Raw genomic sequence first — 15,115 nt, 5'->3', positions numbered from 1 at the left:
AATAATAATACGTACAAATGTATAAAGTTAATGCTAATAACCCTTACTAAAATTTAATGTGATATTTATTCAATTTAATTTCACATAAGCTATTTACCGAATTAAACTTAACTCTATAAAATCAGTTTCTCTTACAAAATAAGAAATATAAAGTATAATTTTAATAAAACAATAAAAAATAGGAGTTTACATTAATTAGAGTTCGCCAATATGTGAAAAAGGTAAAAATATAAACTTAATATATATATATATATATATATATATATATATATATATATATATATATATATATATATATATATATATATATATATATATATATATATATATATAATTACATGCCTGGTATTATATTCACTTATATAAAACATTAATTAAAAACAAAAATATTATTAATAGTAATAAATTAATATTATATATAACGGATAATATTAATATCACGAATGTGATATAGTTTCTATTTAAATGAGAATAATTTAGAACAATTTTTTTAAGTAAAGTATTGTATTTAATATTTTAATTAAATTTAAATTTAAATAATGGGTCATGTAATATCGCTCACGTGCGTAGCACGTGGGGAAAAACTAGTATCTATAACTATTCTATAAGTGTGAGGGGGGGGGGGGGGACAGGCAAAATTACGATAATAGTCTTTAATAATTAAAACAATTACAATGTTAAGTACAAGTCTAATTCTAATAACATCTGCATTAAATATAAATAAATTATTATTAAAAAATATAAAACTAAAAACAGTTAACTAAGAGATTAAGTAGCATAAAGAAACCAATTGGATTAACGGCACCAAGGAAACACCATTATAATAATAATTAAATATAAAATTTTAATTGCAATACAAGTTTAATTAAAATAGGAGATCTATTGTGAACTTCAGTATTAGTTTGTAAACATTAAAAAATACATAAAATAAATAAAAAGTTAAATAAATTAAGTAGGACTCTTTTCATACGAAAATGTTGATTATATACTTCAAATAAAAACAAGTATGAAGTTAAATAGGACTCTTACACTTGTATAATTGTCTTCATAGCACAATGTAACTCTCACAAAGTTACTGTATTATTTTTACTAATAATAAAAAATAATAGTTGTCGATTATGACATTGCTAATGCTATAGCTGTTCAACTCCTTCATCTTTTTACAATTTATTTAATTAATATTATATATATAATTACTTGTATAACAGATTGTATAAATATCAATATTTTACTATAATTTGAGATTAAATAAAAAGTAATTTGATAAAAAGTAATTTATACAAATAAATGTCATATATACTGCGGATCATATAGATATAACTTTTAAATTTAATATAGTTTGATTTAAGTAGAATTAAATTAAATATAATAAAGTTAAAATACTATAACAATTTTAGGTTTAATAGAATTATCAAAGTATTGAAATATTAGGACAGTTTTAAGTTTAATAGGTTTCTTAAAGCACTTATAGATAAATTGTGTTATATAACTCATTATTTAACATGATAGTTAAATTTATTTTAACAAGAAAAATTCCATCAAAAGAATTGCCAGCACTTTGGCTTCTAACAAGGTACGCATCGCGCGTATTATAAAATCATCTTTTACTTTGTTAGGTAAAATAATATTTTATTTTTTAGTATTATGGTTCCTTTGTGTTGTGTGCTTAGCATCAAGTGTTTATGTTACTTTTGTATTTCATGATTTGTAACTTGTGGCAGGAATGATTGTTATATTTACTGATTTCACACGGTGCCTATGATATATTTATGGTAAGATACAATTTTATTTTGTTAATTAATAGTAGTTATTAAAAACTTGGATTTTCTCTCTCGATCATTACTTTTTTCTCTTTAATTTTAATTTTTTTTTTCTTTTTAGGGTTTACATTTTTTTCAAGTGGTAACTATTTAATAATAATTTTTCATATCAATAACTAAATAATAACAATCTGTCACGACCCAAATTTATGAGTCGCGACCGGCGCTAGGGAATGGGAGTGGTAGCTCCAAATCCCGTAGCAAGCCTAAAAACATGTGTAAATTTTTCGCAAATCAAAACATATTTCATATATTAAAATACATGTGACCCCACTTACAAATAATATCAGAGTTAAAACGCGTTATACAATAGTATAGTTAACAAATTCTAGACTACTGCGGACTGCTAGAACGAAAACATTCTTTTTCTTCTTGTACAAATCACTTCCGAGAATTAGAACTTCGGAAGATTGACTCTTCAAATCATATCATGCTATCCCTGAAAAATGGGAGGAGCAACGGGGTCAGTATAAAACTGAGTGAGTTCACCAAATTGCACGCAATATCACACAAAGGGTTAAAACCGTTGAAAACACATTTTATATATAGAAAATACTCTTTTGAAATCATATTGCATACCCTCTTTACTTTCCTTCATAATTCTTTGTTTATTTCATAAACTTATAATTTAAAAGTATTTGTCGTCCTTGATTTCTTATTATGATATTGATATTTTTCTTTCTCGTTTTGTTGCATTAGTTTTCGACCGAATCTTAAATCTAAGTTTATATTATCTTGATTCTAAGTCGAATTAAATCATTGGCAAGTCTCTTGTGACTTGATCCTTATGGTTGGGTCCCGAGATAGTTCAACCGAGTTACCCATAACCATATGGTACAGTCCCGAGATAATTCAACCGAGTTACTTGTACCATTTCTCAATCCCAAACGATCGATAGGAGTCCCGAGATAATTCGACCGAGTTACTCCTTAGACACGGGTCCCGAGATAGTTCAACCGAGTTACCTTCGTGTCTGCATTCAGACTCTGCACCCTGCAGGTCTTTTGAACTTAACTGTCGATTCATATAATTCCTATTGACATTTAATAGGAGTGTTTGTTCACATTGTGTCTCGATCTTGTTTCTTATTGATTCTCGATGTATTGCACTTACTTTTTATTTCGTATGAGTTCCGAGGATTATCATCCAGAATGGATGAGATACAGGTCCCGGGATAATTCTACCAAGTTCAACCTTGTATCTCAGTTCTTATTATTGGGTGTACCATAGTACAATTCTCATTTTACGTTTACTAGTTGATTTTGTATTTTTCGTTATGTTATATTGATCCTTTATGGACCATGGCATGCACATTACAATCTACAAGCATACATCTATAACACACGCACGTATGGGTATTTATTATGTTTGATAGTACATATCGGAATGTACTATATTTCCTTATTCATATTTGACCTGATACTTGTATATTATTCGATATTCGATTTATTAGTACATATAGGAATGTACTGTACTTTTCTTATTTGTATTTGGTTCAATTTACGTTATTTTACTTTACCCATCCCCGGTACCTTAACATTTATGTTATTATCAAATTAATACATTACGATAAAACATCATTTTCAAAACATACATACGCATAAAATTTAAAACAAACTTTTCAGATATATAAATATTCATATAGCTTTATGAATATTAGCGAGTAATTTAAAGTGTACTCACCACTTGCTATCCAAATTCTTCAAATAAGCACGACGATATCTCAATCCGTACGCCTTGAGCCGTATCGATAGTCACTCGTCCAGTCTACGCAAATATAATAATAGCAAGAATTAATAAAATTCGAGCTATATCTATTTACTAAAAAGTTGGTTTTCTAGCCAACTTTAGCTATTAAAAATGCGTACTTAAAATAGTCCGACCCCTAAAAGAAACTGACATTCTTAAAGTTCGGAACGTCGCCTACAACTTTCGTTTAGGTCTCGGACTAAAACTAGCACCTGAAGGTGTCGGAAAATGATTCGGAAGTTGGTTCCCTGATTTAAACACTTTGGGGCTGCACAAAAAGTCCACTAGGACTGCTACTTTGGGCCTTAAAACCGAGTATGTACAATGATCATTTTTCAAAACAAACTCGACATATTCAAACTTCATATTCATATCTACAACTTCCGTGAAGACTTCGACTAGTTTTGACATCTCGATTATTCACAATGAATTTCCAAAGTTGACTCCTTAATTCTTTTTAATCCAAATTCAGCATTTTCATGCACTTTTGAGCTTTAAAATCACTTATCTTAAAGCATCAAAACTGTGATTAAATTGTTAATATTTAATCTATGTAATATGTTCTACAATTTCCATTTAGGTCCGAACTTGATTCGGTATGCGTAGGGGATCGGAAAACGTACTCGAACTGTCTATCCTGCACAATTTTAGAGCTGTTGGCAGCCCATAAATCTTCCTAGCAAGCCTACTTTGGCTTCTTGTACAGGGCATATTATGCCTCGTGGGGCAAAACCGAGTTGGTCGGGACTTAGTTCGATATGCACCCACGCCATATGTACAATTTCCGACATGAAATACACCCCTAACGACCTCCGAAGCCGCTCTCAAACTTAACTCGAACACAACTCTTAAAACAGTATTTTATTAACATAAAATACGTTTAATCCATTTTTAATTCGACTTTTTCGAAGCCTATAACCTTTTTAACTTCGATAATTCATACTTTACAACTCCGACTATCCAGTTTATTTTTCTTATAATTTTTCCTTAAAATTAATAATTTTTCCAAAGTGACTAGCTAGTCGACTTTGGGCCGACAAACGACATGCTTACAAACATCCAATGACCAAACTTATTGTGTATTCTTATTCATCAACATCCCGACTACATTTTTCGTTAAGACCCGAACCAAATCCGAGGTGCCTACGGCCGGCTGGGAGCTGCCAAAACAGCTCCCATGGGCTGCCCTGTTTCTGGGCAGAAACAGCCCAGAAACAGGGCTGCATCTGCTCTGGTGAGCAGCCATGTTCTGCTCACCGGAGCAGATGGGTTTTGCTCATTTGAGCAGAACTACCACTTCCGTGGTAAAGTCCGACATGCCCTCTTTCATTCCGACCTATTTCCAGCCATTAATATCGACTCTAAACCGTTCAAATCAGCCCTCAAACATCACTCCTCACAACAATTCATAACAGTTTATAACTCAGCTTTAACCTTAACAAAACCTATCCAATTCATCACCAAAGTTCATAATTCAGACTTTTATACCTTGGGTGATGTCTTAGCTCCATGGCCGAACTGAATTCCTCCAAAGATCATGATCATTTCTTCAAAATTCTAGCTCTAAACACAACATGTACCTCCTAATCAATCAAATACACATAGTTAACTTCATAGCTCCAAAAACCCTAGTTTTTCCATAGAACTCAGAAATTGTTAGCTTACCTTAGTTCCTTATTGCCTTATGATCATTTTGCCTCCAAAATCATCAAATTTGGTTGAGAAAATTTGGGATGGAGGTAAGGGTTCGGCACCTTTGAGAGGAAAAATGGAGTTTTGGAGCATTTGTTTTGGTGTCTTAGAGTCAAATGATGAAGTTGATGATTCAATCCCTTCTTAATGAAGTAAATGACATCAATAGTTGGCTTAATATCCATTTAAGCTCAAGGCTAAATTGTACTTTAACACAAATCCTTAATAAACCGACGTGCTCGCTTCTAATTCAATTTCGTAAATTTACAAAACTTTGACGATAATTCCATAACGATAAATAAAGAACTTTTCCATATTATTTATCGATCCAAGTTCAATAATTTATTTATTTAATTTTCTTTTTCCGAATGTCCAAATTCCGCTTAATGAAATATTTTTGTCTAAATTTCACGAAATTTAATTTTATATCCATAAATTTATTTTACGATCTCTATCGTAAAATTGATTAGCTCGGGACTTTCCAATATTTTATTTTATTTTCTTTAGTCCCAATTAAATCCAACTTCTCGCATAATAATTTTCCATTTAGATAATTATTTTTCGATAATTCCAATAGACCATCTTCGGTCTAAGTCCTTATTATCCAATCCTAATCTGATTTTTTCGTTCTTAATCTTTACGATTATGCCTCGTGGCAATACACGTAATACCTCAAAAATTTAGGTTATTACACAATCGATCACTTTTACATATTGTATGTTCTGTTTTTTAGTTAAAATCAAAGATTTAGAATGAAGATTATCATCCCTGATGTGGTTTGGCAAGCAGCTACTATAAATATAATTTTCAATTTTATGTTTTAATTTAGTTTGTTTTTACTAATTTTTTTTAATATTATAGTTGTCTTTTATCTGACTTTTAGATTTACCTAAAATTACTCCATATCGCATTTACACTACAATAGCCACCATAATTTTTTTTAATTTATGTGAATCTTCTTTATTAAGGTTTATAATTAGCGTGTTTATTTTCATTCAATTAAAATAAAACGATAAATCTACATATGCTAACATAAAAATCAAGAACAACCAATTAAATTTAGTAATTAATATATAAAATTATTACAATATTATCAACCAAATTCTATAGAAAAGACATTAGATACGTAGATCTATAATTAAATGTAAATTGTTACTATGATTATTAAAATATATGTAGGAAAGTTCATTTACTAAAATAATGTATATATTAGTAAATTATACTCATATTCAAATTTAAATGAAAATAACGGGTCATATAAATATCGCTCACGTGCGTAGCACGTGGCGAAAAACTAGTACTATATATAAAAGCAAGGATGGGGGGGGGGGACAGGCAAATTTACTGAATAATCCTTTTCAATTTACTACTAAATAAAGGTTTTATAGTCATTAACTAATTAGTTATTTAATTAATCACTACTGTAATTAGAGTCCTAATTAGAATAGGTAGTTAAATTATCTCAAATTTAATTTTTATTATGTAAAAAATAACTAAATTGTCTCCAAATTAGTAGGAATACCTATTTTTTAGTTTGATTGAACTACAAAATTAAAATACTGTATTTGGTCAATATATTATTATTTATATTTCTATCTTATTATTTTTAAAGATATTATTAATAAAATTAAGTTAATTATTTAATTATTATTATTATAAAATTAAAAGAAAAATAAATTCAGTATGAAAAAAATTTAATAACCGAATATATTGTATTTATTTTTAAAAAAATTCTTAACTAATTTAATATTAATTATAAATAAAAAATTGATATAATTATAATAAATTTACTAATATGTTCATTGACGAGTTACGTTACGAGTCACGTGCATAGCACGTAATGCGAAACTAGTTTTATAGTTATAGTTATAAAAAGAATTCTAATTAATTTATAAACAAATAGATATATTAAATGGATAAAAAAGTAGCAAATTTTGGAAACACGAGAAAATTTATCCTTATTTATAGCTATAACTAATGCAGTAAACAGTTAAAATAATTGTATTATAGTTTGTAGCAAGTACTAATAATTTTCAAGGTTAATTTTGTTAAGTCTTAGTATTTGATCTATTATAGACTTATAGTTTCCTGATCTATGTTAAATTTGAATTTCCTTTATTACATTAGTAAGTAGATTTACTTCATTGCATGATTCTTCTGGCTATTAGGCAACAACGTAGGTTTGGAATAATCTTCATCATTCTCTTAGAGTTTCTGTAGCAGCTGCTCTGCATTACCTTCAGGGACGAAGTCGGAATTTATTTTAAAAGGATGAAAAAAGTAAAACTTGGATAGTTGGAGGAGCATAAAAATTTAAAAAATATTTAAAGAGTAAAAAAAGCTAAAAAAATAAATAAATTTAAAAATGAAAAAGTAAAAATTTGGAGGGGCTAATGTCACTACTAGCCCCTCCTTGTTTCTGTCCATGATTACCTTCAATTTTATCAAGATAAGAATCAAGCTACAATTGCTCTTGTGAATACTATTGCAATTAGCCGGCAGAAACCAAATATCTTAATTTCCTTATTATTAATAGAAAGTTTAATGTTTTTCTTATTGCAATAGAATTCTATACTAATCAAATAATTATTTCAATTTTATATTTAACTATATATAATTAGTAAGTTACTATAGAGCCTTTAATTATATAATCAATTAACAAGGGTTTTTTTAGTAAAAGTGCATGCCCCCCTCCCCCCCAATCCGTGTTTTTATATATAGAGTATAAATAAAATTGATATTTTTTATTTTTAGACGAGTATTTTCTATTTCGAACAATTATGGTCAAAATTTGATCAAAATACTCTTTAAAAATCATATTGTGTAATTTTTGTCCTAACATCTAATCTAGTGTAATTCTATTTATTCTCAAAAAAAAAAAAAAATTGAAACGGAAAAAAGTTCAAATTAATCTCTCATAATAAAAATGCAAATTGAGCTAATATAAACAACATATTTGAACATTTTCCACTCCAATTTGAACAAATGGTTACAATTTAAAGTAAAAATTAAAAAATTGGCTAAAATTAAAAATTTTAAAAAACGTAGCTATAAATAAAAAAAATCCAAAAGATAAAATATTTTTAAGTGATTAAGTGTTAGTTAACTAAAATTGTTAGAATGACTGAAAGTGAACTATTTAACTTTACAAGTTCGTATACTACATTATTTTAAATTTCTCTTTTTTCAAATCTATTTCATAATCTAGATTGTTGTTTTGGGCTCTTTTCGAAAAATATCTTTGTTAAAAATGCTATATGGCAAAAAGAACAAGTTCACCATCTCACCAGATGCCGCATTTGCATGTCTTTTTCAGATATATGCTATAAAATTCTAGAGTATTTCAAGTAGCTTTCTAGTTATTTTCCCCCACGGTTGACATATCAATTTTAGAGCAAATTATTACAAGGCCCCTCGTATTTTATATAATTCAAACTTTAATTCCTTCTATTTAAAAATTAAATTATATGGCCCTTCACTTTTATTTCCGTCAACAGTTTAGTCCCTCCGTCCATTTTTGGTGTTAGATAATGAAGTCAAAGGACTTAGGAGTAAATTAATTTTTAAATATGAAGGATGAAATCGTTGACAAAAATAAAAGTGAGGGATTAAATCGTTGGCAGAAATAAAAGTGGAGGGCCATATAGTTTCGTTGACTTTGTTGACTAATACCAAAAATGGATGGAAGGATTAAATCGTTGATAAAAACAAAAGTGAGGGGCCATAGCGTTTGATTTTCAAACAAGAGGGGTTAAAGTGTGAATTATGTCAAATGTGAGGGGTGTCATAGTAATTTGCTCTCAATTTTATTAAAAGTATCGGTTGACACATGTTTTTCTTCTGCTTTTAAAAAAATATTTGCACATTAAATTCAAAATATTTTACTTTTATAGTAATTTATTTCATTTTTTAAAATGTTTCATCGTACATTTTAATTTTTTGCGCTTTCGCATTATGTAGCCTGAAATTAATTTCATGAAATATAAACTACCAAATATGTACAACAACGGGGTCGGTTTGTATAGAACGACATCGCAAAATGGAAATGTACTTGTAGACACCTATTTTCCGGACAGGTAAAAAGTGATACGGGACTACAATGTTTAATGATTGTTTCCAGATAAATCTGTCAGGGTGACGAGCTATTGATGTGCTTGCTGGAATTTAAGCAGGCGTAATCTGTGCATAGCTGTAAACTTGGAGGATTCAAATATAATTAGCCGTAAATAGCCTATAAAAATCTAAAGAGATTGTAGTCTAAGTCCAGAAATTGGACGAATTGCAATATCAAATAAGTTTATGGGAACCTTGTTTTTGCTTAGCCATCAAATTAAGATATAAATTTAATTAGTTAATAAGTGTTTATAGCTAAAACTAATACCTCATTACTTATCACTTAACAGTTTTAACTCTAGACAACTCAAAGTAAATCCTAAGCCCTAATCACCCCCTATAAATACAGCCTTAAGACATATGAGTCAGGGGTCAGACCAGAAATACAAAAACCCTAGAGCTAAATTCGACCTCCCCCCCTAAAAACCCTAAGCTGGCCGAATTTTACACTACACACACACACACAAAATCATTCGATCGCGGTCCCTAAAACAACTAAAATAAGCTTTAATTTTCCAAGAACACAGCCCTGCACAGATTCGAAGCTGGATTCCGCATCCACTTTGCCAGCAAACGAACCAAGGACTCAGACCAGTAATTCTGAGGACCCCCACTACAAAAAATTTGGCTTCTTGTGACGAATAAAATTTATCATGTTAAGCCCAAAATTTGTCACAACAACGTTATTGTGACTACTTTGTGACGAATTTTGTTGGTCACAACAAACAAGTCACAATAAGTCAATTTTATAGTTTGTCACCATAAATTTTCTATTGTGATAAAATTGTTTTGTCACATTCATATTTATTGTGACGAAAATGTATATCACAAGTAATCCAATGTTGTCAAAATTTATCGTAATATACATCGACTTCTAGTGACAAAACGCTAATAACATGACAAAAAAATATTTATCACAATTCATATAAATTTGTCACTACATACACCGAGTTATTAGTGACAAAAAGATTATATGGTGATAAAACCATATTTATCACAATTAATATACATTTGTCACCACATACGCCGAGTTATTAGTGACAAAAAGATTGTGAAGTGACAAAAAAATATTTATCACAAGTAATCAATCATAAAGTGACGAAATTGATTGCCATAATAATTAATTAGTTGTGATAAATGTAATTTATCACAACAAGTAATTTAACATAATGTGACGAGATTAATTGTCATTATAATTAGGTAGTTGTGATAAATTTAATTTATCATAAGAAGTAATTTAACTTAACGTGACGAAATTAATTGTCATAATAATTAGTTAGTTGTGATAAATTTAATTTATCACAACACGTAATATAATGATAATGTGACAAAATTAATTGTCATTATAATTTGTCGACGGTGACAAATTTAATTTATCAAAATAAGTAATTTATCATAACGTGACGAAATTAATTGTCATTATAATTTGTCAACGGTGACAAATTTAATTTATCACAACAAGTAAGTTATCATAACGTGACGAAATTAATTGTCATTATAATTAGTTAGCTGTGACAAAAATAATTTATCACAACAAGTAAGTTATCATAATGTGACGAAATTAATTGTCATTACAGTTTGTCATCGGTGACAAATATAATTTATCACAACAAATAATATATTATAACGTGACGAAATTAATTGTCATTATAAGTTGTTAACGGTGACAAATTTAATTTATCACAAGAAGAAATTTATCATTACGTGACGAAATTAATTGCCATTATTATTAGGTAGCTGTAACAAAATTAATTTGTCACAACAAGCTATTATTTCCATTTTTATCGATACCAAAATAATTGAATACGGTAATTTGTTGCTAAAATCAATGAATAAAAAACAAAATCAATTCAAATATTACATAAAATTATCAATGATTAAGTCTTTAATAACACTAAAATAACCGATCGTATGAAACATGTAAACTATTTGCTATAAAGAAAAGAAACTAAATTAGGCCTAACTTTTGATATAGGAGACGTCCATCTTCTTTCATTCAATTCCAATCTGCAAGAAAAAAAATACGTTTATTATATACACTTTTATTTTCAAACTGACATAATTAAGTGAATAATTTTCAAATTATAGAAAAAATTTAAAAGCGTAACGAATTAAAAAATATATTTAAGTAAGCCGTCACATACCAATCATTAGATGGTTCGTCATCAAGAGATTTTTCACAACCATCGATACATGTTTCGTCGCCATCAATAGATATTTCCTCATCATCTTTTGCATTCAACATTTGTTGAACAAGATGCTTGAGTTTGCTATATGATTGAGAAATGTTATCAATTTTCACCTGTTGATTTTGAATTTGGTCATTTAGTTCTTTAACTTGCTTTTCAGTCTCAAACTTCTCTGCTTGTAAACGAGCTTCAAACTCTGATTCTTTAGCTGTTATCCGTTTGGCTCCATATCCGAGTCCACGAGCATAACCAGACTTCGGTATATCCAAAACCTTTTGTAGAATTTTCCTCCCATCAATTGCAACGCCTTCCTCGAGTGCTTTTGAGCGAATAGCTTCCATTTGTTCCTAATTAATTAAATATGCTTTAATAACACTTTATAAAATTGTGTTTAGATAACTATATATATAAAAAAAGAACTTACATATTTATCTCCAGCTTCTGGGTCAATCCATGAGCCGTCTTTTTTACAGTGTGCTTGACTGTAGAGCCTCATTTCAGGTGGCTCTTCATCAATGACTTCAGATGTTTCCTATAACGTTCATACAATTGATTAAAAACTAAATGATAAAGAATTTAAATACGAAATCAAAAACAGATTACATATAAACTCATATTTACCATTTCATACAAACGTTGGCAATAAGACTTTGATCCCGAAGTGTGAGAAAAGGTCACTTTCTTGCGATTATTAATGTTTACAGTGCTTCGAGCCTATTATAATAAAGCCAACACATAAAGGTTTTAAAGGTACATATCATATTATCAATAATAAAAGCTTTATATAATTAGAAATAAACTATTTTAACCAAAATAGTAGAGATATTCGTATCTCAGAAGCATAACTCGTAAACATGCCAAATACTCGGCGAAGTACAAGCATTTTCTCGAGTTATGTTAATTATGTAGACATCTGAACTCGAGGTAAGGCATAAAACTCGAAGAGTTTCAAGCCTTTCATCGAGTTTGAGCTTCTCAGATATGAACTAACTCGAGGAAGGAAAAAATACTCTACGAGATCATTCATTCCTCGAGATTTTCATTTCTGTATAAGCTCATTTTCGTGGAGAGGCTTTAAACTCGAAGTGTTTCAAGTCTAACCTCGAGTTTAAGCTTATCCAGAGTTAAAATAAATCATGAAAAGGTTAAAAATCATTTAATATTGAAATCCTTTGAACAAACCTCGTATTTTCGTTCAGAACACAATATGTGAAGCTAATTTAGATATAATTGGAAACATACTACCAACTAATTAGATAATAAAGTACTCATTTTTAGCAAACGATAATAGACAATTGTATATAAAATTGAAACATTACCTTAAAGTGTGCATGTTCATCAAAATGTTCACATAGGTTCTTCCAATCGTTAATTTTTACATCCTTGGGTGGATGTTTTTCAGCTTCTTCACGAGTAGGGAACGTCTTATAGTGTAAGTGACACTGATACTTGAAATTTCTAAATCGTCTAGCCATCATTCCATATACTACTTCTCTTGCATGTGGATCACTTAAATCAATCTCAAATTCACCCTATCAATAAAAAAACATATGAATAGTCACATATTATAAGAATACAATTATTCGAAATAACAAGTATGCTATAAAATAATTATTAATTTTACCTGAATAGTTGTAAGTAAGGCTTCCTTTTGTTCAGCGCTTATTTGAGACCAATAAAGTTTACCTAGCGGTGCCATTAATCGAGTGACAATACCAATTTCCATTTTGAATATCTTTTCTGAAGGACCAATTGGTAATCTATTTGTTTTTGCAATCACAATTCCACCAATTTTTGAACCATCTTTAGTCATTTTTTTAACTTCAAATCCTCTAGCTTTACCTCTACCATTCTTTTTTGGAAGAGGACCTAAGAAGTACAACAGTTTACCTCATGTTAGTTTGCTTTTTGTTTCCAAATTGATATGTACCTTTTTAAAAAAATAATTTATATGCAGTTTGTAAACGTTATAGTGACTAAATATAAACTATATGTGAACCATAAGTCAACCTCAGAAAACAAAAAACAAACACAGAATAGAGAAATACGTAAGAAATACAAAACTTTACCTCATACTAGTTTGCTGCTCTATTAAACTTTATATGTAATTATCATACTATTTTAAAATTTCATATGTATGTCTTATACTATTTTTAAATTTAAATGCAGTTTTTAAAACATTTTTGTGCCCAAATATGAATCTTATGTCAACCGCATGAAACACAAAATAATCACAAAAAAGAGAAACAAATTGATATGTATGTCTTATACTATTCTTAAACTATTTTTAAATTAAAACACATTTCTTTTTGGGAAGAAGACCTAAGAAATACTACAGTTTATCTCATGTTAGTTTTCTTCTCAATTCAAATTGATATGTATCTCTTATACTATTTTTAATTTTTATTTAGATGCAGTTTTTTATAGGTTTTTGTAACCTAATATGAACCTTATGTCAACCGTATGTCAACTTTATGAAACACAAAATAGAGAAAAAAAAACGAATTGCAAAAAATATAAGGTAAAAAATAACTTGAAAACAATATTTCCATTCCAGAAAAAGCATTGAAACACAATTTCATTTGTTAATTATATCAATTCTCTAAGCAAAATAAATGAAACACAAAATAAATTCAACCTAACCTTCATCAACGTTTGTTGGTTCACCGGACATGGTTTCAGTTTCACCATCCCTGTTAACTTCAGCAGCCACTGGTATTGCAGTTGAATCATCACGGTGGTTGTGATGTTCAATACTATTTGGGTTTTGAATTGGAGGAGACGGAGATGTTGTGTTCACCAAAGGAGGAATAGGTTCCGACTCAGTTTCGGTAGTCTGAGATTGTTGTGATATATTTTTCATCGATGGTTTGTCATTCCCCTTCCTCAAATGAGCTTTCAGTCTAGCTGATCTTTGTAATTTGTTAAACGATATAACTCTTTTTCTAGTATTAAGTGACATTGTTCAGAAAATCGTTGAAACAAATTGAATTGAAGAACAAGTATGGTGAGAATTGTTTGTAATTTTTTTTATGATCGATATTTTGATAAGAACAAAGAAACCACTTTATTTTGTCATTCAACAACGTGATTCCTGCAATTATGGTTAATGCCAAAGAAGTTTCCTTTTAGAGGGAACTTCTTTAATTAAAAAATTAAATAAGGAACAAATTATTTTCGTTTCCCTCTCTTTTTTTTTCGTTTCCCTCCTATTTTAATATTGTTTCCCTCCTAATAAATTCGTTTTTAAATTTTCCTGATTTGATTTGCCAAAATCGTGTCAAATCTAATCAGTTTGAGATATATTCTGAAAATCTTGTTGCAGAAATATTGTTTTTTACTCGAGGTAGTAGAGAAAGTCGACGAGTTTTATATGTTTCATCGAATATATGCTCTACTGAACTCGTCATAACTCGATGACATGGAAAATATTCGACGAGTTTAAACAATATACTCGAGTTATAATCTATTTTTTTCAACTTAATCCAAATATCACCACTTTCCTTTAGATATAGAGGCAAAATGCAAAATAAAAAGTCTTTGTTTCCCATA

General features: G+C 29.1%; 1 long non-coding RNA gene across 1 annotated transcript; it reads right to left on the bottom strand.

Annotated features, from left to right (window-relative positions):
* Window positions 1-2,043: 2,043 nt before the first annotated feature.
* Window positions 2,044-5,414, bottom strand: LOC126659992 (uncharacterized). Its single transcript, XR_007635175.2, has 4 exons — window positions 5,235-5,414; window positions 5,058-5,152; window positions 3,504-3,587; window positions 2,044-2,259 (listed from the first exon to the last, which is right to left on the bottom strand). It is a non-coding gene; the product is annotated as an uncharacterized LOC126659992 (long non-coding RNA).
* Window positions 5,415-15,115: the final 9,701 nt, after the last annotated feature.

The sequence above is a fragment of the Mercurialis annua genome, linkage group LG8 (genome assembly GCF_937616625.2).
Source record: "Mercurialis annua linkage group LG8, ddMerAnnu1.2, whole genome shotgun sequence".
NCBI lineage: Eukaryota > Viridiplantae > Streptophyta > Magnoliopsida > Malpighiales > Euphorbiaceae > Mercurialis > Mercurialis annua.
The sequence above is the reverse complement of the archived record's forward strand: the minus strand, read 5'-3'. Positions and strand labels throughout refer to the sequence as shown.